This window comes from Syngnathus floridae, chromosome 21, assembly GCF_059516105.1.
Source record: "Syngnathus floridae isolate MCC-2025c chromosome 21, RoL_Sflo_1.0, whole genome shotgun sequence".
Taxonomy (NCBI): Eukaryota; Metazoa; Chordata; class Actinopteri; order Syngnathiformes; family Syngnathidae; genus Syngnathus; species Syngnathus floridae.
In genome coordinates this window covers 9,729,144-9,755,472 of record NC_142433.1, presented here as the reverse complement: position 1 = coordinate 9,755,472, position 26,329 = coordinate 9,729,144, and the positions used below count along the sequence as shown (strand labels likewise).

The 26,329-nt window shown below is 44.9% G+C and overlaps 1 long non-coding RNA gene and 4 other non-coding genes across 5 annotated transcripts; all 5 read left to right on the top strand.

The window, feature by feature from the left end:
- The first annotated feature begins 345 nt into the window (after positions 1-345).
- LOC148380526 (uncharacterized) lies at positions 346-3,447 on the top strand. Its single transcript, XR_015854766.1, has 3 exons — positions 346-388; positions 2,626-2,773; positions 3,122-3,447. It is a non-coding gene; the product is annotated as an uncharacterized LOC148380526 (long non-coding RNA).
- On the top strand, positions 2,333-2,404 carry trnah-gug (transfer RNA histidin (anticodon GUG)). The gene has a single exon. It is a non-coding gene; the product is annotated as a tRNA-His (tRNA).
- Positions 3,448-11,800: 8,353 nt separating the features above from the next.
- Positions 11,801-11,882, top strand: trnas-gcu (transfer RNA serine (anticodon GCU)). Its single transcript has one exon. It is a non-coding gene; the product is annotated as a tRNA-Ser (tRNA).
- A 10,510-nt stretch (positions 11,883-22,392) lies between these two features.
- On the top strand, positions 22,393-22,464 carry trnah-gug (transfer RNA histidin (anticodon GUG)). Its single transcript has one exon. It is a non-coding gene; the product is annotated as a tRNA-His (tRNA).
- A 2,533-nt stretch (positions 22,465-24,997) lies between these two features.
- trnah-gug (transfer RNA histidin (anticodon GUG)) lies at positions 24,998-25,069 on the top strand. The gene has a single exon. It is a non-coding gene; the product is annotated as a tRNA-His (tRNA).
- Positions 25,070-26,329: the final 1,260 nt, after the last annotated feature.

The window sequence follows — 26,329 nt, the reverse complement described above, 5'->3', positions numbered from 1 at the left end:
AAAAAATTAACTGTAACGCGCCACTGACGTCGGACTTCTATACATAAAGGAGGACCAACTCGATCGATGGCTTTAATGATTTGGAGTGACACAGATGGTTTGATAAAGGTGTTATTTATGTTATAGTTATTTGAATAACTGTTATTGTTACATCAGGCCCGTTCTCAGCTTCTCGTTTGTGTTTATGTCACGTTAGCATACCGTATCGTTAAGCCTGTTGTTGCTCGTTCATGTCTGTTCTTGGTGTTGGGTTTTGTCGAATAAAATTCCCCCAAAATACGACGAATACTCCGGAGCGACTTATATATGTTTTTTTTTTTCATTTTATTGTGCATTTTATGTCTGATGCAACGTATATTCCGGAGCAACTTTTAGTCCGAAAAATAGGGTATGTGCCTTCTTATTTTTACTTTGTGTATCGTTTACTTGAATGTTTTGTTTGTCTGTGGGCCAATTGGGTGTAATCTGTCTTGTCTCCACAGTGGGATAGTAGGAAACGCAATTTCGATCTCTTTGTATGACTTGACATGAGAAGAAATTGACAATAAAACTGACTTTGACTTTGATAATGCGTTACAGTAGTCCAGGTGCGACTGTGTCCGCCACATCTAGTGTTATCGCACTATTCTGCTCTAGCTGGCGGACACGTCCCTATAGCAGGGACAACCTCTCTAAGAAAAGGGTGCAATTGGTGCACAAAGCCGTACAAACCTCTTGATCCGCAGCCATACTTGCGTGTCCGATGATCAACGGTAGACAAACAGCCACAAAGCCTCCGCTAAGAGCCAAACAGTGACGTGGTTGAAATGGCAGGGATTGACGGTCCGCGACGTTCAACAATAGTAAACTCCCAAAAGTGGAATAAAAAACGTAAAAAGCGTTGAAGAACTAGAAAAGCATATAGAAATGTTGGACTGTAGATCGTCTCTCTCGTGACGCTGCGGCGCTCTACGTGGCAAACCGGAAGTATGATTCAAAGTGAGGTTAAAAAGATAGAAAATAACACAAAGTAGGAGAGAGCGAATCACCGAGGTTGCCATCCGCGGTGCCATCTTATGATGTAATGATATCAACCAATGCAGCTATATATAGCTCTGCTGCAAACACAGGTTAACGCACATGGGTCGAAAACCTGCTTAAATTCTATTTTGCACAAAGAAATAAACACCCTGTCAGGGAACCGAACCCCGGTCTTCCACGTGACAGGCGGAGATACTGTCCACTATACTAACGAGTACTGTGCTGTGTAGAGGGGCAACTTGCTACTTGGCGGCAGAAAGGAAAGGTGGGGTGGGGGGCGGGGTGGTATGTGCTAGAACGCTCACGGAACACATGCGCGCGTAACTATTATGTGGATTTTAACCGTCTGTAAAGGTTTTCTAAAACAGTTCTGAAATGGGGCAAACTGCTGTTCCAGTTCACATATGCCTGCGTTCAAGTTTAGAAAGCACTACCTTTAGGGGGAGCATTAGAGATTAAAGGTGAGGGGGTTACGGTAGGCGGGTTAGCAGGTTAAGGTTAAATTATTAGGGTTTGGTATTTGTTAAGGTTTTAGCCTTAGCGTTAGGGCTTGAAGTTGGGGAATTGTGAGCCTTAGGCCAACCAGATTCCATTTATTCCATAAATCACTGACATTCAGTCTTCAGGTCCATGTCACATGGGCTACCAATCGGAATATAACGGGGTCAGCTCGTCTACTATGGGGCTCATTGGTGCAGGGGAATGATTCTCGCCTCGGGTTCATTGATTACCCGGGTTAAACTCCCGGACGATCTCTTCTTTGAAACACTGTTGTCTATCGTTGTGTAGAGTGGTTGACAGGCCAATGTTACACAGAACGCAACATGGTCTGCAAGCTTTCTTTGAGGCTTGTTTGTCTAGGCCCTAGACAAGATTCATACCCCGTGACTCCAGGGGTATGAATCTTGCTTTGGGTGTGAGAGGTCCGGGGTTCAACTGATGAACCCTTCGTTAAAATATTGCTGTTGATCAACTAGCCCCATTTCATCTGAGTTGAGTGTCACATGGGCTGTCAATTGAAACGAAGGTTGAGTGAATTTACCTTGGGTCTCTTAAATATAGTGTTTTTATTCTCATCACTTGCCGTCATGTTTCATCCATTCCGCCACTCACCCTACAAGACTGTATCGACTGTAAACTTGTGTGGAAACTGTCATTGTCCAAAGGAAGGCTGTTTAGCAACAGTGACCAGCAGACAAATTCATCAAGGTAATTTGATTATTCCATGACCCGGATTCGAATCGATTACAACCATTAACCACTACACGATCATGGCCTGTATGCAGGAGCGTTAAATAAGGTGCATATATTGGCCATGATCGTATAGTGGTTAGTACTCTGCGTTGTGGCCGCAGCAACCCCGGTTCGAATCCGGGTCATGGCATACTCAAATTACTGGGTGGAATTTGTCCCAGCTCCCTATTGCTGAACAGCCATCTTTTGGACAATGACGATTTTCCACACGTTTGCGGTCGATAGCCTTAACTTGTAGGGCGAGTGGCGCAATGGATAAAACATCATGGCATAGTCAAATAACGTCACCCATTTTTTTATTTTTGCAAAAGTGTTACACACAAGTTTATAAGCCACGCGTGTTATACGTAGCTGAACAGGCTAATCCTAGGAGAGTACATGTGGCGGCGCTGGAGGCTCTGTGTATAGCTGGTTAGTGCGAGATATGCAACAAAAACATTTTGGACAGCCAGACGACAACTTCAAACTTTGTCTGTCATCTGAAGAGCCATTCTGCCAAGTAAGTGCTTTTCATGTATCTAAATAGGTGTGTGTATATGTAGCTTTAATGCAATGAATATGATGATGAAACTGAATTAAGTAAATATGACTTAATATGGAGCAAGTTAATAAATAAAAACTACAGTTAACTTCACTTGGACTTGACCTATTTAAGGACTTGACTTGGACTTTACTTGACCTATTTAAGAACTTGACTTGACTTGACTTGACTTGACTTGACTTGCCTAAGGAAAAAAAAAAGACTTAGGACTTACTTGAGACTTGAAGGTTAAGACTTGAGACTTGAGACTTGCACATGTGTGACTTGGTCCCATCTCTGCTCTAATTGTGCCTTATCCATTTTCAGAATCATTTCTTTATCTGTGAAGGAAAGGAGTACTTTCGCTGCCTCGGCTTCGGCGCGGGAAATGGCAGCAGCATTGCCAGAGGACGTTTTTGTAGAACATGATTTGTAAGATTTAGACTTCAGTGACTGTTTCTTTTGTCCATCCATAGTCTGAGTTTGGCGTTTAACTTTGTTACCTTGTGTGATGAAGGCGTTGTTTCACTATCCTGCCCTCCAAATATGTTGAATATCCGAAGACAGTAAGCTCAACCACTTTCACTAATCAAGACTCTGAAGGCCAGTTTGAAGGTTGACTCCAGGTTTAATAACAAGGGAAAGGCTGAAACTGGGAGAATACAAACCACATTGTATAATCAGTCATACGAACTAAATGAATTAAATAGATATGGAATCTCAATCATGCTTCTCTCCTAACGTCTAACATCACAGAAAACTATTATTTCAGAACTTAAAAGATCTATTTTGATCCATAATAACTTAAAGATACATACCAACAATGCCTTGTACAACACAAAATGTAGGTAGTTGTTTTGCCGAACTGCAGGAGAGAATAGACTAAGCAGCGTTCTCTTTCAACACTGTGCTGAAACATGCCCTTACTTCCTGATTCTAGTCACGTGACCTACTCTATCTTAACACTGATCACAGACTACAAAGATATGTGTTAGCGTGGTGCTCACTCTAACTTATTTTTGCAAGAACCACACGGCAGACAGTATGCCCTTATTAAGCATTTGCAAATGGAGAGTCATTCGTCGCTGCGCGTACAGCGATGATCGAATGAGGTCTGACTCAGGCCTCTTGCAAGAGCATTTTTTATTGAGAGAAACAGGGTGGGGGTAAGTGTGGGGGTGAGAGTGGACAGGATGGGGTTGAAGCCCCTGGCCTGCTGGTGAAAGCATAGCAGGGGTTCTTTTACGATGTTGTGTAAACAAAACAACTTTGATTGCTTCCTCTGCAGCTGATCAATCACTTCAAAAGATCTTAGCACTTTGTTCTACTACTTTTGTTAAGACAGGACAAGCTAGGTTAATTATTACAGGTTACATTCCAACATAAGCATAGGATCAAACTAATCTATCAACCCTAACAACATGAAAGACACGACAAGGCGAAATAATCAGTTATCCTTAATCCGAATCCGAAGGCGATTAAAGTGAACTTGATTGATCTGCATCGAGGGAGTACACGAGTCTTTGTGTGTGATATCTAGTTATCATATTAAGTAAAAAACAATTTCTTGGGAGCTAATTTTTGGTCATCCTTTTTCACAATCTTACATTTTAATGAAATTTTTCTCATGCATATCATTGGACACCTCTAGCTGATGAACCAATGACAATTCGCATACGGGGATTAAGGACCCCCCCTCCCCAAATGTAAACAAGATGGAACTGCATACTATCTGCATTGCATCGGAAGACAGTAAATACAATTCTAATAAAACTTTAAAGACTATGATCCAACTTGTTGAGTGTTTTTATTAACTTTTACTGAGATACTGCACCAAGTTCCTGGGGGTGCACATCAGTGAGGACCTCTCCTGGTCCGCAAACACCTCGTCACTGGCAAAGAAAGCTCAGCGCCGCCTGTACTTCCTGCGGAAATTCAGGCGTGCATGTGCTCCTCAGGCAGTCCTGTCTACATTCTACCGTGGCACCATTGTGGTAACTGCACTGAACAGAACTTGAAGGCCCTGCAGCGCATAGTGAATACGGCTAGTAAGATTATTGGTGCTTCGCTCCCCTCCCTGAAGGACGTTTACACCTCCCATCTCGCCCGCAAGGCAACCTCGATTGCCAGAGATGTGAGTCACCCGGCTCACTCTTTGTTTGACCTTCTGCCCTCTGGGAAGAGGTACAGGAGCCTGCGCTCCCGCACCACCAGACTCGCCAACAGCTTCTTTCTCCAGGCTGTTAGGGCCCTGAACTCGCTACCCCCTTCTGCGTAGCGTGCGGCACTGTTGCGCTATTTTCGGGAATGTCTGCTGTACGCGCACTTGCTTCTTTTTTTTCTGCTCCTCTTATTTATTTATTGTTGTGTTATTTATTCATTATTTATTCAGCACGCTTTTGTTGTACTTATTTACTTGTTTGTCTGTTGTGAGCCATGTCTTGTCACCGTGGGATAGGGGGGAACGAAATTTCGGTTTCTTTGTGTGTCTTTGGCATGTGGAGAAATTGACAATAAAGCTGACTTTGACTTTGATAGTTGAACCCTGGCATATTTTCTCTTGTATTTCGTAAACTGTATTCAGCCATACTGACGTTACCCAGCTTGCTTGCAATTAACCTAGATGGCTAACGTTAACGTTATATTAACGTTAGTGCTTGAACGTTACTAGGTGGCGTATGTATTTATTTATTTATTTGTTTATTTACAGTGGGAAAGATTTGAGATGGGGTGCTGCATGCATGTGTGCCATTCATGTAAAGAGCCCACTAAAATACATAATTCCATTTTCAGAGACAAGTTGGGTTAAATTTATCAATTGTACATTGCAGTGGGCTAATTTAGATGTCCCAGAGAGTGCAATAGTTGCGGTTGTCATCGTTTTGGCGAATGATTTGACCCACATGCAGGAAACCAACTCAGAAGTTCAGAATGAGTGATGAGTGTTTATTGGAGGAGATGCGGTGGAGGCAGAGCGGGAGGATCTGCGCTCGGAGCAAGGAGCAGCAACGGCGGAGCGTGTGGAGTTCAGCCAGACGGGGTGGATCTTGGCGGTGAGCCGTGGAGGGAATCTGCGAACAAAATACACAAGGCTTGGTCAGAGGATACGACGTGGCTATGGCGGAGATCTTACTGCAGACCTGAGGATCAGAAGAACGTGGCGTTGATGAGCAAGAGGGTATCGAGGAGCCAAAGGCACAACCGTGGAGGTGATCACAACAGGTAGGACACGACGAGCAGTCCATTGTTGTCAATAGATCCGAGGCAATATTTACTTCCTAGTTCCTGAGTTGGAGGAATGCCATTGGGAGACATCAAGTCACGAGACGTTGTTACGAGTTTTGATTGGTTCTGCAGCAAAGACCCCTTTGCAGCAGTGCCTGTTGCGTTTCGCAATCAAACGTTGATTTTCATAAAACGATGACCAAAAAACAGCTCCCAACAATCAAAAATTAGGTCATATTAAAATATCACATCCTCCCTACAACCAGATCAATCATTTCACTAACGAAAGCCTCAAGCGAGCTTTGGCCTGCCACCGACTGTTGGTCAGGAAGCTGGTGATCCACTGACAGGTGGAGGCAGGCACCGCAAGCTGGATGAGCTTCTGTTGGAGGATGTCAGGAGCGATGGTGTTGAACGCCGAGCTGAAGTCCACAAACAGGATGCTGGCGTACGTTCCTGGGGTGTCCAGGTGGTGCAGGATGTCGTGCAGTCTCATGTTGACCGCATCATCCACCGACCTGTTTGCCCGGTAGGCAAACTGGAGGGGGTCAAGCAGGGGGCCCGTGACATCCTTCAGGTGGTTCAACACTAACCTTTCCAAAGATTTCATGACCACAGATGTCAGAGCGACAGGTCTGTAGTCATTCAAACCTGTGATGGCGGGCTTCTTGGCCACCGGAAGGATGGTGGAGCTCTTTAAGCACGAGAACACCTCACACAGCTCCAGGGAACGGTTGAAGATCCGTGCAAAGGTGGGTGCTAGCTGTTCAGCACAGACTTTCAAGCAGGAATGTGACACGCCGTCTGGGCCCGGTGCCTTCCTGATCTTTTGTCTCCGGAACATCTGGCACACTTCTTTCTCGCGGATCTGGAGTGCGGGCGCGGCCTCTGCAAGAGAGTAGGTGACAACGGTGATGGAGGTGTGGACAGAGCGGTTGTGGGGGGAGGTGAGTATGTTGATTGTGCTGCAGGAGGTCCTGTTGTGTATTCTTGTTAAAATCACACTTACATGTGAACTGGAAATGACAATAATAACACATAGTGAAAGCCAAATTGAACAAATTGGCTATTTCAGAAGTGTGCTTCAAACTGGTAGCCCTTTGCCATAATCAGTACCCAGGAAGTAGCTCTCGGTTTAAGAAAGGTTGGTGACCCCTGCGCTAGGCCAACGAGCCACGTAGTAAATTAGCTGACTCCGTTACATTCCGATTGGTAGTTGTTGGGTCTAAATACGATTAGACATTAAATCACTCGCTGTAATGAAGAGGAGAAGACAACCAAAACAGGTTTACTCGCGAGGAGAACGATAGAGAAAGCAATCTCAGTTACAACCTCCATCAGTTCTGAGTCCTTACTCCACGTGCCGACTGAACTGCCCTTTCATCCCCCCTGTTGAGCCATGTGTCAAGTCAACATCACGTGACAACTTCATGGCTCAATATTGCTGCCCATATGTATCGGTTCATTTGTACGGGCAGATAATATTGCTGCCCATTTGCATCGGAAGTTTTTCTTTCTCAAAGTGACAAACCAATCCACCAATCGGAAAAAATCAACAAAATAACTGCCAGTGAATTAATATAATAGTTAATTGTTGTTGTTTCTTAACTTTAACTAGCTCAATCGCTCTCTTATTCTCAAATTTTAAATTTAGCTTTGAAATGTCGTTATTACATTTTTTTTTTTTTTTATCCAATTCCAGAACGCAAGTTCTTTCTATCTCTCAAATTTTGTTTCATCAAGGCTAGGCATTAATGCAGTGTGGACCAGTTTCTGCCCATAAACAAATTGCTTGCTTTTCTTTACTTCCTATTTTTTCAAAATTGATTTTGTTTTGCGGTGCAAATAAGAATTATTAAATTCTGCAAATTATTTTGTGCACCTACGTACATTAGCCAATTTCATCCTTTTAACACATAACACTGACAGCACACAGACAACACAAAAACAGCAGAGACACAGATCACAAACAATACCAACAAACAACGCTGCGCAAACGTCATCCTCTATTTTGACGTTTTGGTTATACCTTTTTTTTTTTTTTTTTTTTCTCATCAGTGCCTTTTATCCTTCATGCTAATGCTGTCACATCTTCCTTAAGCATCACCCTGCTTCAAACATTCTCTGAGAAACTCACACTTTCCCTGCCTCGCCCACAGCCATAGCACCCCGTGCGAGGGGGGGGACGCGGCATCAATGTTGATTGGTCACAGGCTGGCCATTTCCTGCAACAATCATGATGCCGGCCCACCGCCCACACGAGCATAGCACAGGCGTACGCGCACAGCCCCGACCCGCGACTACGCGCGAGCGCAGGCACGCTTGTCAGTCTCACCCTCTCAAAGGGCAGGCCAACTTTGCTGTTGCCCCCTTTCATCATGTTCACATACAACATCTTTCACTGTCTTCTACACAACATTTGCTGTCTCTTATTTTCGTCCTATCAAGCCACCGTTCTAGTCACTTTCTGCCACACACGTCTTATTTTTTCTACTGCCACACACTGCTCATCTTAGGTTCTCCAACCAACTTAAGCACACCATCATCCACTTCTCAATTACCCTAATTTGTATTGCTGGCCTGGACCCTACGTGGATGGCATTTTTTAATTGCTGTTGATAAGCCCCTTGGGGCGCATTATCTTCCACCAGTCCACTGTGTAATTTAAATACTTCTGTCATGCGCACTCGATATTCATCAAAGGTTTCATTATCATTTTGCTTTGTTCTCCCTATTTCTGTATAATTTGCTCTCATTTCCTTTGACCAATCCATTTCTATTGGGTGTTTCTGCCTGGTGGCTCTGTCTGTTAACCCATAAGGGGGGTTGACCCCTCTTGTGCACCAGTGTCGGGTATTTGTGGATACAACTTCTCTATGACCTTATGTTTTGAAGTTGTAGCATGTGCTTTCCCTACGCGCTTCTCTACTTCCTCTACACCTCCCCCTTCTTCTCTAGCTCTCTGTAAATTTTGATTATCTCTTGCCTGCCTACCATTAGGCCCAGTCTCATCATCTTCCTTCCTACAATACAGTGCCTTTTCCACTTTCTCTTTTTCTCCCCTCTCTCTCTCCTGCTACTTTGAGCCAAAACACCACATCCTCATCTCCTTCTTTTTTCATCTTTCTAGGGTCTCTCTTTGTTTTCTCTTTCATGGCGCCTCTAAGTTCTATCAATTTGGTTGTTTTTAGTTGTCCCTCAAATTTATATTTCTTGACCCATTTATCGAGTTTTTTTTTTAAATCGGTCGGGATCCTGCCTTTCAATTATTTTCCAATCTTCATATTTAAGATTATCTCGGATATTATTTTTACTCTTCTCGTTCCCCATTTTAATCAATTTGGTCCCAACTGTAAAACCATAGGGGTTTCTAAAGTCGGGTGTTTCCAGTGGGATAACGAAAAGATCCTGTGGTGATTCTCACTTCTACCAGCGTTCTGGTGGAGAATCCTTGCCTATTGCGTCCACAGAACCACGTTATGTGTTCCCCACTGCTTTAATATGGAATACTGTATCTAGTGATACGTATTCCCATTCACACTCCCAATCACTCAGTATTACGGAATTTTCGGCATCACGTGGACTTCCGCTGACCTTTTTAGACGGGCCTCTCCGTCGGACACCTCTGTCCTTTAACCGGTTTGTTACACCTGCGTTGTGTAACTTTTATTTAAACGGACCTTTCCGTTTTGGTACCTTTAGAACGAACCTTTCCGTTCTGTCTTTAACCGGTTTGTTACATCTGCGTCGTGTAACTTTTATTTAAACGGACCTTTCCGTTTTGATACCTTTAGAACGAACCTTTCCGTTCTGTCCTAGGACTTTTATAGGGCACAACGAGCCCTCGGCCGCTCATTCCTTTTATAAAAAAAAACCAAACTCACCCTCTGGTTATCTTCACCTCTGCACCTCGGACTGCCTTCAACCCTTAGATCCCAGCTGACGAGCAGACAGCCAGCCTTTGAAAAGGATTCTAGGACCCCACCTAGGAAGGTCCTGCCCCGCGCGGTCTTTCTGGATCTCTGCTGCCGTCCGCTGGAATCCTCCGGTGTGTTGGCATCCAGCTCGAAGGACCAATTAAATGTTGGGTCTAAATACGATTAGACATTAAATCACTCGCTGGAATGAAGAGGAGAAGACAACCAGAACAGGTTTACTCGCGAGGAGAACGATAGAGAAAGCAATCTCAGTTACAACCTCCATCAGTTCTGAGTCCTTACTCCACGTGCCCCTCTTTTTAATGTTATGGTTGCCCTGGTTACAGAGGCGTTGCTACACTAAAGGGAGGGGGAATTGTGTCTGTAGCAACGCTGATTAGCAAAAGAATGTAGTGTGGTGTGAATTAGCACTTCGCTGTTGGCTCGTGACCCCCCGCAGAGGCCATCCCCAGCCGTCTTCCCTCGCAGTTGGCTGACTCGTCGTCGACTGTGATCAAATACCTTGAAGCACGTTGATTGCCGCTTTGCTGTGGAACAAATGCAACTAGACCTTTGCTAACTTTATCTACTTGGTAAATTAACACATAATAATAATAAGTAACTTGTCCTAAACACTTCAACACACATTAAGCAAACGTGAGGTAACCGGTATGCAGTTCCTTAAACAAACATTGAGTAAATATGGGATAACTTTTATGCAACTACTTCTAACTGTATGTAACCTTTAACAAAGAAAAACAGGTCTGATAAACTACAATCTATGAACCAAACCTACATCTAAATGAAAAGGAATGAAGTTCCTGTGAATCAAACAAAGAACATGTCACCTATGCAAATAAGCCCTGCTCATTGTTAGTGAAGGCCTCTTACGGGAACCAAAACACACAGACAACATAAGGACAGGAAGGATACAAATGGCTGACAGGGATCAAAAGACATCCCTATCACTAAAAAGGAAGAACCTAGATAAAAGGAAAGATAAACTCGTAAAGGCGAGGCCTCCAGGTCTGGCAGGCCAAAGCTTCACTTAAAATTATTCCAACAGTAGTGAATATGACATGGACCTGAGGACTGCATTTTAGTGATTAATGAATTCAGATTGATATCATAGCCGGTTTGGGCGTGTCCTTTCAGGGTCATAATTTTGTGTCTACCGCTGCCTCATGGAAGACAGGCCTAAAAAAAGATGGGAACACTTGAGGGAGTTTCACCAAGATGAATTTGGAAGAACTTTATGAAATACAGTTGATGTTAAAACATGGGTGGACGTGTCTGGAAGCCTGTGTTCAACAGAAGGCAACAGTGAACAACGGAAAAATTCAGCAAGGTAATTTACTTACGCCATGACCCAGATTCGTTCCGGTGATGCTACGGCCACAACGCTATACGATCATGACCAATATGCAATCGCATACAATAAGTTTAAGGTCTTTTCTTTAGGATCTTCAGCCAAGACACCCAGGCAGACCATGAAAGAATGTTGATGTTAAAATGTTGGTGGAACTATCCAACTGTGCAGATCCGAAGATTTGGGGTGAGACAACATTGAAAAAACGTTTTTCTTTGTTTAGAGTGTCACTTATTTTGTGGCTTACCCTTTCTTCATTACACATCTAAAGTATCGTATCATTTTACCTTGCGGCTTATACTACACCGTACATACCATATCATGTCGCCTATTCAACTCATGCATGAGATGCGATGGCTGAGATATTTAGGCGATAGGTTGCTACTCCATTGTGCTCTCCACTCATCATTTCATATCACATCCTCGTCGGATTTTCACAAGCTTCACATCCAAAGTATCTTGGCACAACGTACGTAACATAATTTGGCAACACAAGATGAGGTGGCTGAGAGGTTAAGGCGATGGATTGCTAATCCATTGTGCTCTGCACGCATGGGTTCAAATCCCATTCTCATCGAAGGTTTGCTTTAAATTGTTGTGGAGTGGTACATCTGTTTTCCAACATCCCGGTTCTCGAACAAATCGTTATTTGAACGCGTTAATGATTTTGAGTGACACGGATGGTTTGTTAAAATTGATGTTTATATTACATTTATTTGATATATCTAGTCTGACGTCCGTGGCACACGTATTCTTTTCGGCGTCAATTTTTTTTTCTTTTTTTTTTTCTCAAGTGACACGGAAGACGAAGATTCTGGTAGATTCATTGATTTGGAGTGACATGGATGGTTCGATAAAATTGTTGTTTATATTATTGTCATTTCATTCATAGTTTATATATTGTTATATGGTCCTGTAGAAAAAAATTAACTGTAACGCGCCACTGACGTCGGACTTCTATACATAAAGGAGGACCAACTCGATCGATGGCTTTAATGATTTGGAGTGACACAGATGGTTTGATAAAGGTGTTATTTATGTTAGAGTTATTTGAATAACTGTTATTGTTACATCAGGCCCGTTCTCAGCTTCTCGTTTGTGTTTATGTCACGTTAGCATACCGTATCGTTAAGCCTGTTGTTGCTCGTTCATGTTGTTAGGTTACGGATTCTAGTTATTGATCTGACTCCAAATTGCGATCAACACTTAACACATAAATTTCTATGTCCTAATCCACACACTGGCGCACCTAACAATTTTGCGAGTTCGTTCTGTCAAAGAGAAGACCAGTAGATCAATTAGACCAAATTTACCAATTATTTATTCCTGACAAAGCGCACTAATACAGGCCTGGGTCCCGGGTCCCTCACACTAAAACTCGTGCGTTTTTGTGACCACCAAAAGACGACACATTCTTCCGGGTTGCCCAGTTTTAAAGAAACACAATATGAATATTAAAGCATGCAAAATATTGTGAGATGATTGGTCGATGGCCATCTCCTCCCCGTCCAGGTGTCGCTGAGGTCAGGCGGTTGGGTTTTCCCCTCGAAGTCCGGTCTCATAGACGTGCTGTTGTTCTCGTTCCTTCACCGACCTTGAGATGGTTTCCTCCGGTACTCCCTATCCGGGCCTATTCCACAACACTTCGAAGAAAACAAGTTCATGCAGTTTGCCTGCACATTCCTCGGCCCCCACCAATCCACACGAGCACTCCAATACTAGATATGAATATGATTATAAGTTTAACACAACCTTAAAAAATATGTTTGCAAACTCCCGAAAGCACAGTTTCCTTTATTCCCTCTCATGACCTCATTTATGAGGTCATCACCCGTTACTCTAGCAAACAGCTACCAGCGCGCTGTCGATCCTTCCTTCCCCCCGCTGCTCATGTTGAGTCACCAGGGCATATTGGCCCATCGGTGGCAACGGGCCAACGGTTTTCTCGATCAACCGGACAGTGAGTGACCTAATACATGGAATACAATAACAACTGCATAAAATCATAACTGTAGTAAAAATAGCCACAGCAACAAGCACAGACATGATGAGGCTTTTCTAGCTTCCGAACGTTTTTATCCAATCAGACCAAATATCGGTGTGTACACCTGAATGATCTTTCATCTTTTTGTTCAGTGTCCTTAGTCCTTCCAACGCCCTGGTCAGTCGGTCTCCTGGTGCCGTGTTGTTTGGGATGAAAGTACAACATGCATCACCCAACATTCCACACACACCATGTTCCTTAGTCAATAGCCTGTCCAACGCAATTCTATTTTGGAACGCCATTAACGACGTTGCAGCCAATTGTTCATGAACTGCGGCAAATGATTCAGCTGTATAATTACCCAGTCGTTGGACATTGTAATGAAAGTAATTAGTACGGTCTACATTTTTATTGGGAGTGATCCATAGGAAGATACTTTCGAATCCCGAGAACACTTGATTAATGAGTTTATACTTATCTGGCACACCCCGGGGCACTCCTATAGTGTCAATATATGTTGGATCGTCGTCGCTCAACCACTGGGGCAAAACGTCTCTTTTGCTTGCTTCAGGAGCCCCGCCAGTGGGGACTCCAGGTTCCAATTGAGATTCTGTATTTCAATGGGGACAACCACCACAGGCATTATCAACGACACGAGGGCACAGATACCTGATGCATTCTTCGGCAAGCGATCCTATAATTTGTCATCTCCACACCACAACCAGATGTCACTGGTCTTCCTCTGCTCCTTCCATCACTGCTGGGTGAATTCTGGCATGTCCTGTTAAAGCTTGAAAGCAAGTGAATTTGGAAAATAAACTTTGTATATCACAATTACAAATTGAAACCTACTCACCCATTTCTATTTTACCACTCCCCCTTTGACACATTCACCCAATGTGTCATTACGTATCAAAAGGAACCTGCAAAGCGTCCCCTCTCATCACCACACTCATTGTAGACAGGCCCACGGAACCACTAGTTACCATCTGGGCCCCGGGACCATCACCCCAAGTCCTTGAAACTTGACTGTCCACCACACACACTCGGCAACACAAACAAAAATCATCGCACTCCTGTCAGTGAGCTTATAGCCCGGCTGACAGCGGACATTTGTACACACAAAAACAGACATCAAGTATCAAAATAAAAACAGTCATAAAATGAATCCTGGCGCCTGCGGATCATGTCCTGAAAACCACGTCATCAACAAGTTCATCATAAAAACCAAAAGGGCAAGGGTTAACATATTCTTGTAAATCCAACACAAACTTTCCACGAATGCAATCGACAACCTGCAAAAAGGAAAACAAGTTACGCAAGCAACGCGCAATCCGCTCCTTAGCTGGTGGCTGATGCTGCAAAAAAAAAATCAAGTCACACAGAAAAACAAAGCAGAGCATGCTATTGTTGCAAACACGTTCAAGCGTCAAACAATTGGTCACTGTCCACCTAGTCCGTCACCCCGTCGGGTGAGCTCAAAGTCGTCACACGTCAAATCGTCCAAAGTCTTGCTGTTCGATACTAGTTCTGTCTTGTCTGACCATATCACTGAAATGGGCCTTCTCCATCACACCGTTTTGTTGTCGATGGTGCCCCTGATTGATCATTGAGCCATGGTTCCGGTCAGAACTCACTTACCAGTTCCAGACCCTCCAGTCTGTACCACCCCTTCAGGTGAGAGGAATTTTATCCTCAATTGCAAACACATCACCCCAACTTCAGACCTCTCTGGCCAATCATACTGCGCACACACAGTCATAGATGATCTCATGCGCACGCACCCATCCACACACTCGCAGACACACACATCCGTCTCTATCACTCAGCTCTCCTCCCACACTAAGCAAAGTTAGTATGTTAGTGTGCAGGCAAACATTGACTCCTAATAGTAACTCTTCACATTTGGACATATTTGTCAACATGACCTATTGTAAAATCTCCAATTCAATTTTCCATAAACTCGCCCATCAGATTCATCGCAAATTGTCATATATGTCTATCTGGGGGGGGACGACTGTGGGACCCGCGTGTCACGGGAGCCTCCATAACCTCAGATTGCTCCTACAAACTCGATCTCTATTAATTATCCTAATTAAATTCAATAAAGATGGGTCCGACTATTCCCTCTGGATTTTTACGTCATCATTTGGCTCTCCCCCTTTTTCCTGTTGTCTAGCTCAAATATGTTTCTCAGTCTGCTTCTCTTTATTGCCCCTCTTGGCGAGTCTCACTCCCCCCTTTTTCTCTTCCTAAAAATCCTGCCTGTCACACCATCCAGCACCTCTCCCTAGAATGGGCAGTTTTTAATGTAATTTACGTCATTGCTGTCCAGATCTTCTATCCTCAATCTCCCTTGCTGTCAATCCCTGTTAAAATGCCAAAATGCCCCTCTTCCTCTTGACTGAATCCACTTTAGACCAAATGTCCTATTCTAAAATGTATCTAACTCAACTTCTACTTCTTAAGCCTGACGAGCCAAAATATCAGATCTCGCTCTTGTTTCTTACCGTTTTAGCCTATTTGTTTTATCCAAATCTGTTCAATCTCTGACTATGATGCTTTTCTCTGTAGCTCTACGCATTATTCAATTTTTTATCAAATCTCCTCAGTTCTGTCAAACTCAGTGCACAATGAAGCTCCTGTCCACCTTGACCCAAGCTCCACCCAGTTTGGTAACGCCACAGCAAGGAGTGCGATTTGGCCGTCGGACACTTCCAACACCCCTGCGTCCCAGAGGCCACACAGAGTGTCTTCCATGCCTTGGTCCGCCTCTTTCGGCCAACGATATTGAGGCCGTTTGATAGGCTGCGTCTCATCTATTTGGAGATCAATAGGGGCCACCGAATGACAAAACCCGACATCAAATGGACCCTGGGACCACAGTGTGTCGGGCAAGGCCGCCAGCATTACTTCAGCGTCCTCATGATCAGTTAACTCCCTACCGTGTGTGCGGGACACCAACATCATCTCCAGCAATCCTGTGTCTGCCATGGGTTGTTTAATTTGGTATGCATTCTGAGACTCAGACCAGTACAAATTAGGAATGTGAGTTTTCCGCCAATCGGTCTGTTGCAACAACTGCTTGACCATTGAGCCCAATTGTCTGGCCTCGTGTCCTGGGGCAAGAGCCAGCGAAATGTGTGGCACCCCTTTCTCTGTCATTTTGAACCACTGCATTTGTTCATATGTCAATTCAGTTGCCGCTGCGACTCCCTCTTTACCAATCAAAATGGATGATGAAGTTAAATCCCACATGTGCCCTTCAATTTCTTCAAACAAATCATCACTTTTTCGGTCATAATATAGAGTGCAATGCAAAGGATCAACAGGTGGGTGGTATGGCGCCAGTGAGCAGATCCAGGGCTTCCACAGTAGGTAGGTCGAGAACACACCGCCACCAGCAGGGGTCTCTGGCTCCAGCCTGGCCCAGTAGATGGTTGCAGTTTCTGCTTCTGCCGGTAGGGGCGCCATCAGCCACTGACCATGTTGTTGTAGCTGCTGTGAGCACTGGATGCCGACGCCATCTGGAAATTGAATAATCACTCCCTCTGGCCCACACAGAATTCTGGCTTGAACGGCTGACAGCAAGTCCCTTCCCATCAAGTTGATCGGAGTGTCTGTGGAATGGATGTATTTGTGCCACAGTCTACACCCTGTCCTTGTGATCACAGTTTCAAGTGGTTTGGTAAAAGGCAGAGTACGTGGTTGTCCCGAGAAGCCGACTAAAGTTGTTGTTTTCTTTGACAGTGAGGATACAGGAAGGGCAGTGTTTATTGATGAATAAGTTGCTCCTGTGTCCACCAGCATCTCCACAGGTTTTTCCTTCCACTGTCACATGAAGCATTGGCTTCGCCGGGCCACTGCTTTCCTGGCTCCCCGGGCAGCCCTATTCAAAATGTCCACACCAGAGATCATCATGTTGGTAGTACTGACCTCCGTGCGTTTGTGGGCGGGTGGCTCCGCGCGGTCGATACTGTGGGCATTCTTTTGCCCAGTGGTCGGTTTCGCCGCAGATGAAACATGCGTTGGGCGAATGGGGTTTGTATGCTGCCCTCTCCGGGTAAGCAGGTGCACTCCCTCCCCGGCCTCTGTATCCGCCCCGGAACTGGCCCCTTCCGCGCCCCACCACCTGAAGAGCCCGTGACATTTGCATTTCCTTTTTCTGTGATTTAGACTGTTTAGCTTCACCATGCATTTTTGCCAACTGTAATTTCAACAACTGTTTAGATAATGCGTCTGTCTCGTTTTCAACTTTAGCTTGTGACTCAGTGAACATTCTGCAGTGATGCAAAAGATGACGTTTAAATCGTTCTTCGGCACAAACCAGAATGTCAGGATCTGACATTAGCTGCTTCTTCACATCTGGCGGAAGTCCATCCAGCAGCGCCGTTCGGAAGAGCACCTCTGCCTCGTGCGTGAGAGCCGGATGGCGACCTGTGGTTTCAATCCAACTCTCCACACATGTTACATAATGTTGTGCAGGTGACATTTTCACATCATAAGGAAACATAGTGGGGGCCAGATCGGTGGGTTGTGGGAAAGTCAATTTAATGTTTTCAAACAGGGGCGCAGTAAGTCTATGCCAGCTTTCTCCTTTCGTCACATTGGACGGTTGAGGGCTCGGACCGGGGGTGGAGGTGTCCACGCGGGATGTGTCCCCCTCCCGGGCACGTCGCCTCTCTCTATTTACTGCTTGTTCAATCAACTGTACAATACTCTGATCCGCCCTTTCGCCTTCGCCCTCGACATCCACTACCATCCTGCCACCCAGCGTCACCACCGGAGCCATTACTCCGGGGTCGCCGTACGGCGGCGGTCCAACATAGCTCACTCCGAGTGTCGGGGCACTCGGGTTTGTCACATCATGCAAAGATGGATAAATGCCCTTGTATTCATTTCTTTCCTCGTCTATTTTCACTGCTTTCTCTACCCTTCTTTCTCATGCTCTTGTTAGCCTGCAATTGTCCAAATCAAAAATGTTATTTTCTTTTAACTGTCTTTCTTTTGAACCTCTAAATCGCTCGTGTTGCTAACCTAACCTAACCTAACCTTAAAGAAAGGACAAACAGATTACTCCCAATAGCTCCTCATTATTTACGAGTTAGCCCCCCCTTTCTTGAACATTCTCTGATCCATGCCGTCTTCCTCCTCACACACCTGCACCCACACAGGGTGTGCACATAAACGCACACACCGAGCACGCACACAACCGCTCAATCTCACTGCTTCAAACATTCACTGAGAAACTCACACTGTCCCTGCCCCGCCCGGGCCATAGCACCCCCCCCCCCCCCCCCCCCGTGCGAGGGGGGGTCGCGGCATCAATGTTGACCGGTTACAGGCTGGCCATTTCCTGCAACAATCATGATGCCGGCCCACCGCCTGCACAAGCATAGCACAGGCCCACGCGCACAGCCCACACCCGCGACTACGCGCGAGTGCAGGCACGCTCATCAGTCTCAACCTCTCAAAGGGCAGGCCAACTTTGCTGTTGCGCCCTTCATCATGTTCACATTCGACATCTTTCAATGTCTTCTACACAACATTTGTTGTCTCTTATTCTCATCCTATCAAGCCACCGTTCTAGTAACTTTCTGTCACACGCCTTATTTTCTCTACTGCCACACCTTGCTCATCTTAGTTTCTCTAACCAACTTAAACACACCATTGTCCACTTCTCAATTTCCCTATTATCGCTCAAAAGCCTCCTAAACATTCTCCATTACTGATTTCTTCCATAGAACACACATCTCACTCACACACACTGATATACACACCCACTCATGAGGATCCTCTGCGCGCACACACACTCTCCCCCAATTTGGTTCATTTTGGATATTTTAGCGGTCTGATCTCTCACAGGAGGAACTGTTACCACCGGATATTTTTTGAGGAGGCCTCACTTCCCCTCGGGGATCTCTTTATTAACCCCAGCTATTTGAATACGATCGTCACCGCACCCTTGTCCGCCACGACGAAGCACTAGGTCCCTGACCTATCCGTAGTACGCGTAAGTCCCTGACTTTACCGTACACGTTACACACGTAAGTTCCAAACTTATTCACCGTATGTATCTTAACTTCATGCACACCTTATTTGATCTGAACGACAGTCTCCTCTTAAATTTCCTCTTTCAATTTGCAGCATTTCGACTTATAGTAACAGGTATTCTGCTTACCTTATCGGTGATGAGCTCAGGGTTGAGGAGACGTCGTACCAGCTCAACGTTGTGCGCTTATTCCAAACGGTTCGCCGACCGGGAGACAGTGTTCCTGACACTGTCCGGTGTCTTGGCTAAAGACCACGAGTTGTCAATTACCCTTCTCTTGACATCACGTCCGCGGTCACCAAGAAATTGTTAGGTTACGGATTCTAGTTATTGATCTGACTCCAAATTGCGATCAACACTTAACACATAAATTGCTATGTCCTAATCCACACACTGGCGCACCTAACAATTTTGCGAGTTCGTTCTGTCAAAGAGAAGACCAGTAGATCAATTAGACCAAATTTACCAATTATTTATTCCTGACAAAGCGCACTAATACAGGCCTGGGTCCCGGGTCCCTCACACTAAAACTCGTGCGTTTTTGTGACCACCAAAAGACGACACATTCTTCCGGGTTGCCCAGTTTTAAAGAAACACAATATGAATATTAAAGCATGCAAAATATTGTGAGATGATTGGTCGATGGCCATCTCCTCCTCGTCCAGGTGTCGCTGAGGTCAGGCGGTTGGGTTTTCCCATCGAAGTCCGGTCTCATAGACGTGCTGTTGTTCTCGTTCCTTCACCGACCTTGAGATGGTCTCCTCCTGTACTCCCTATCCGGGCCTATTCCACAACACTTCGAAGAAAACAAGTTCATGCAGTTTGCCTGCACATTCCTCGGCCCCCACCAATCCACACGAGCACTCCAATACTAGATATGAATATGATTATAAGTTTAACACAACCTTAAAAAATGTTTGCAAACTCCCGAAAGCACATTTTCCTTTAATGTCTGTTCTTGGTGTTGGGTTTTGTCGAATAAATTTCCCCCAAAATACGACGAATACTCCGGAGCGACTTATATATGTTTTTTTTTTTTCATTTTATTGTGCATTTTATGTCTGATGCAACGTATATTCCGGAGCAACTTTTAGTCCGAAAAATAGGGTATGTGCCTTCTTATTTTTACTTTGTGTATCGTTTACTTGAATGTTTTGTTTGTCTGTGGGCCAATTGGGTGTAATCTGTCTTGTCTCCACAGTGGGATAGTAGGAAACGCAATTTCGATCTCTTTGTATGACTTGACATGAGAAGAAATTGACAATAAAACTGACTTTGACTTTGATAATGCGTTACAGTAGTCCAGGTGCGACTGTGTCCGCCACATCTAGTGTTATCGCACTATTCTGCTCTAGCTGGCGGACACGTCCCTATAGCAGGGACAACCTCTCTAAGAAAAGGGTGCAATTGGTGCACAAAGCCGTACAAACCTCTTGATCCGCAGCCATACTTGCGTGTCCGATGATCAACGGTAGACAAACAGCCACGAAGCCTCCGCTAAGAGCCAAACAGTGACGTGGTTGAAATGGCAGGGATTGACGGTCCGCGACGTTCAACAATAGTAAACTCCCAAAAGTGGAATAAAAAACGTAAAAAGCGTTGAAGAACTAGAAAAGCATATAGAAATGTTGGACTGTAGATCGTCTCTCTCGTGACGCTGCGGCGCTCTACGTGGCAAACCGGAAGTATGATTCAAAGTGAGGTTAAAAAGATAGAAAATAACACAAAGTAGGAGAGAGCGAATCACCGAGGTTGCCATCCGCGGTGCCATCTTATGATGTAATAATATCAACCAATGCAGCTATATATAGCTCTGCTGCAAACACAGGTTAACGCACATGGGTCGAAAACCTGCTTAAATTCTATTTCGCACAAAGAAATAAACACCCTGTCAGGGAACCGAACTCCGGTCTTCCACGTGACAGGCGGAGATACTGTCCACTATACTAACGAGGACTGTGCTGTGTAGAGGGGCAACTTGCTACTTGGCGGCAGAAAGGAAAGGTGGGGTGGGGGGCGGTATGTGCTAGAACGCTCACGGAACACATGCGCGCGTAACTATTATGTGGATTTTAACCGTCTGTAAAGGTTTTCTAAAACAGTTCTGAAATGGGGCAAACTGCTGTTCCAGTTCACATATGCCTGCGTTCAAGTTTAGAAAGCACTACCTTTAGGGGGAGCATTAGAGATTAAAGGTGAGGGGGTTACGGTAGGCGGGTTAGCAGGTTAAGGTTAAATTATTAGGGTTTGGTATTTGTTAAGGTTTTAGCCTTAGCGTTAGGGCTTGAAGTTAGGGAATTGTGAGCCTTAGGCCAACCAGATTCCATTTATTCCATAAATCACTGAAATTCCGTCTTCAGGTCCATGTCACATGGGCTACCAATCGGAATATAACGGGGTCAGCTGGTCTACTATGGGGCTCATTGGTGCAGGGGAATGATTCTCGCCTCGGGTTCATTGATTACCCGGGTTAAACTCCCGGACGATCTCTTCTTTGAAACACTGTTGTCTATCGTTGTGTAGAGTGGTTGACAGGCCAATGTTGCACAGAACGTAACATGGTCTGCAAGCTTTCTTTGAGGCTTGTTTGTCTAGGCCCTAGACAAGATTCATACCCCGTGACTCTAGGGGTATGAATCTTGCTTTGGGTGTGAGAGGTCCGGGGTTTAACTCCCAGATGAACCCTTCGTTAAAATATTGCTGTTGATCAACTAGCCCCATTTCATCTGAGTTGAGTGTCACATGGGCTGTCAATTGAAACGAAGGTTGAGTGAATTTACCTTGGGTCTCTTAAATATGTTGTTTTTATTCTCATCACTTGCCGTCATGTTTCATCCATTCCGCCACTCACCCTACAAGACTGTATCGACTGTAAACTTGTGTGGAAAACTGTCATTGTCCAAAGGAAGGCTGTTTAGCAACAGTGACCAGCAGACAAATTCATCAAGGTAATTTGATTATTCCATGACCCGGATTCGAATCGATTACAACCATTAACCACTACACGATCATGGCCTGTATGCAGGAGCGTTAAATAAGGTGCACGTATTGGCCATGATCGTATAGTGGTTAGTACTCTGCGTTGTGGCCGCAGCAACCCCGGTTCGAATCCGGGTCATGGCATACTCAAATTACTGGGTGGAATTTGTCCCTGCTCCCTATTGCTGAACAGCCATCTTTTGGACAATGACGATTTTCCACACGTTTGCGGTCGATAGCCTTAACTTGTAGGGCGAGTGGCGCAATGGATAAAACATCATGGCATAGTCAAATAATGTCACCCATTTTTTTATTTTTGCAAAAGTGTTACACACAAGTTTATAAGCCACACGTGTTATACGTAGCTGAACAGGCTAATCCTAGGAGAGTACATGTGGCGGCGCTGGAGGCTCTGTGTATAGCTGGTTAGTGCGAGATATGCAACAAAAACATTTTGGACAGCCAGACGACAACTTCAAACTTTGTCTGTCATCTGAAGAGCCATTCTGCCAAGTAAGTGCTTTTCATGTATCTAAATAGGTGTGTGTGTATATGTACCGTATTTGCCGGTGTACAGGTCGACTCGGTGTATAAGTCGACCCCCTAAAATTCGACGGAAATTTACGATTTTATGATATATCCTTTGTATAAGTCGAGCTCAATTGTTGCATTATATTAAACTTCAAAATTCAATATGCGAAATTTATTGACGAAATGTGTTCAAATTCCGGGAGGCCGTGCGCATGCGGCTGTTTATAAGCACCGCGGAGGAGATCGCGGCCGGCGAGCTCGCGCACGCCGCCCGGCACCAACGGGAGGCCGGAAATAGCTCCAAGCCGAGCGGATCGGCACTTTATAAGCACCGCGGAGGAGATCGCGGCGCCTCATTGGACTTCCAGCGGCCGGCGAGCTCGCGCACCCGCCCGGCACATCCGGGAGGCCGTGCGCACGAGCCAAGTGGCCGAAAATAGCCCCCGCCGAGCGGATCGGCTGTTTATAAGCACCGCGGAGGTGGTTGCGGCGCCTCATTCGACTTCCAGCGGCCGGCGAGCTCGCGCACCCGCCCGGCACATCCGGGAGGCCGTGCGCACGAGCCAAGTGGCCGAAAATAGCCCCCGCCGAGCGGATCGGCTGTTTATAAGCACCGCGGAGGTGGTTGCGGCGCCTCATTCGACTTCCAGCGGCCGGCGAGCTCGCGCACCCGCCCGGCACATCCGGGAGGCCGTGCGCACGAGCCAAGTGGCCGAAAATAGCCCCCGCCGAGCGGATCGGCTGTTTATAAGCACCGCGGAGGTGGTCGCGGCGCCTCATTCGACTTCCAGCGGGCCGCGCACTCGCGCACGCCGCCCGGTTCAAATTTTCTAAGTGCAACGCACAATGAGATGCATGAGAAACGGCCTTGGTTACCATCACATTTGAAGCGATGAATACGAAGTTAAATTTTATGACTCGGTGTATAAGTCGAGGTCGATTTTTTTCGGTCGATTTTGGATCGAAAAAGGTCGACCAATACACCGGCAAATACGGTAGCTTTAATGCAATGAATATGATGATGAAACTGAATTAAGTAAATATGACTTAATATGGAGCAAGTTAATAAATAAAAACTACAGTTAACTTCACTTGGACTTGACCTATTTAAGGACTTGACTTGGACTTTACTTGACCTATTTAAGGACTTGACTTGACTTGACTTGACTTGACTTGCCTAAGGAAAAAAAAAAGACTTAGGACTTACTTGAGACTTGAAGGTTAAGACTTGAGACTTGAGACTTGCACATGTGTGACTTGGTCCCATCTCTGCTCTAATTGTGCCTTATCCATTTTCAGAATCATTTCTTTATCTGTGAAGGAAAGGAGTACTTTCGCTGCCTCGGCTTCGGCGCGGGAAATGGCCTTAGCGTTAGGGCTTGAAGTTGGGGAATTGTGAGCCTTAGGCCAACCAGATTCCATTTATTCCATAAATCACTGACATTCAGTCTTCAGGTCCATGTCACATGGGCTACCAATCGGAATATAACGGGGTCAGCTGGTCTACTATGGGGCTCATTGGTGCAGGGGAATGATTCTCGCCTCGGGTTCATTGATTACCCGGGTTAAACTCCCGGACGATCTCTTCTTTGAAACACTGTTGTCTATCGTTGTGTAGAGTGGTTGACAGGCCGATGTTACACAGAACGTAACATGGTCTGCAAGCTTTCTTTGAGGCTTGTTTGTCTAGGCCCTAGACAAGATTCATACCCCGTGTCTCCAGGGGTATGAATCTTGCTTTGGGTGTGAGAGGTCCGGGGTTCAACTCCCAGATGAACCCTTCGTTAAAATATTGCTGTTGATCAACTAGCCCCATTTCATCTGAGTTGAGTGTCACATGGGCTGTCAATTGAAACGAAGGTTGAGTGAATTTACCTTGGGTCTCTTAAATATGTTTTTTTTATTCTCATCACTTGCCGTCATGTTTCATCCATTCCGCCACTCACCCTACAAGACTGTATCGACTGTAAACTTGTGTGGAAAACTGTCATTGTCCAAAGGAAGGCTGTTTAGCAACAGTGACCAGCAGACAAATTCATCAAGGTAATTTGATTATTCCATGACCCGGATTCAAATCGATTACAACCATTAACCACTACACGATCATGGCCTGTATGCAGGAGCGTTAAATCAGGTGCACGTATTGGCCATGATCGTATAGTGGTTAGTACTCTGCGTTGTGGCCGCAGCAACCCCGGTTCAACTCCGGGTCATGGCATACTCAAATTACTGGGTGGAATTTGTCCCTGCTCACTATTGCTGAACAGCCATCTTTTGGACAATGACGATTTTCCACACGTTTGCGGTCGATAGCCTTAACTTGTAGGGCGAGTGGCGCAATGGATAAAACATCATGGCATAGTCAAATAATGTCACCCATTTTTTTATTTTTGCAAAAGTGTTACACACAAGTTTATAAGCCACACGTGTTATACGTAGCTGAACAGGCTAATCCTAGGAGAGTACATGTGGCGGCGCTGGAGGCTCTGTGTATAGCTGGTTAGTGCGAGATATGCAACAAAAACATTTTGGACAGCCAGACGACAACTTCAAACTTTGTCTGTCATCTGAAGAGCCATTCTGCCAAGTAAGTGCTTTTCATGTATCTAAATAGGTGTGTGTGTATATGTAGCTTTAATGCAATGAATATGATGATGAAACTGAATTAAGTAAATATGACTTAATATGGAGCAAGTTAATAAATAAAAACTACAGTTAACTTCACTTGGACTTGACCTATTTAAGGACTTGACTTGGACTTTACTTGACCTATTTAAGGACTTGACTTGACTTGACTTGACTTGACTTGACTTGCCTAAGGAAAAAAAAAAGACTTAGGACTTACTTGAGACTTGAAGGTTAAGACTTGAGACTTGAGACTTGCACATGTGTGACTTGGTCCCATCTCTGCTCTAATTGTGCCTTATCCATTTTCAGAATCATTTCTTTATCTGTGAAGGAAAGGAGTACTTTCGCTGCCTCGGCTTCGGCGCGGGAAATGGCAGCAGCATTGCCAGAGGACGTTTTTGTAGAACATGATTTGTAAGATTTAGACTTCAGTGACTGTTTCTTTTGTCCATCCATAGTCTGAGTTTGGCGTTTAACTTTGTTACCTTGTGTGATGAAGGCGTTGTTTCACTATCCTGCCCTCCAAATATGTTGAATATCCGAAGACAGTAAGCTCAACCACTTTCACTAATCAAGACTCTGAAGGCCAGTTTGAAGGTTGACTCCAGGTTTAATAACAAGGGAAAGGCTGAAACTGGGAGAATACAAACCACATTGTATAATCAGTCATACGAACTAAATGAATTAAATAGATATGGAATCTCAATCATGCTTCTCTCCTAACGTCTAACATCACAGAAAACTATTATTTCAGAACTTAAAAGATCTATTTTGATCCATAATAACTTAAAGATACATACCAACAATGCCTTGTACAACACAAAATGTAGGTAGTTGTTTTGCCGAACTG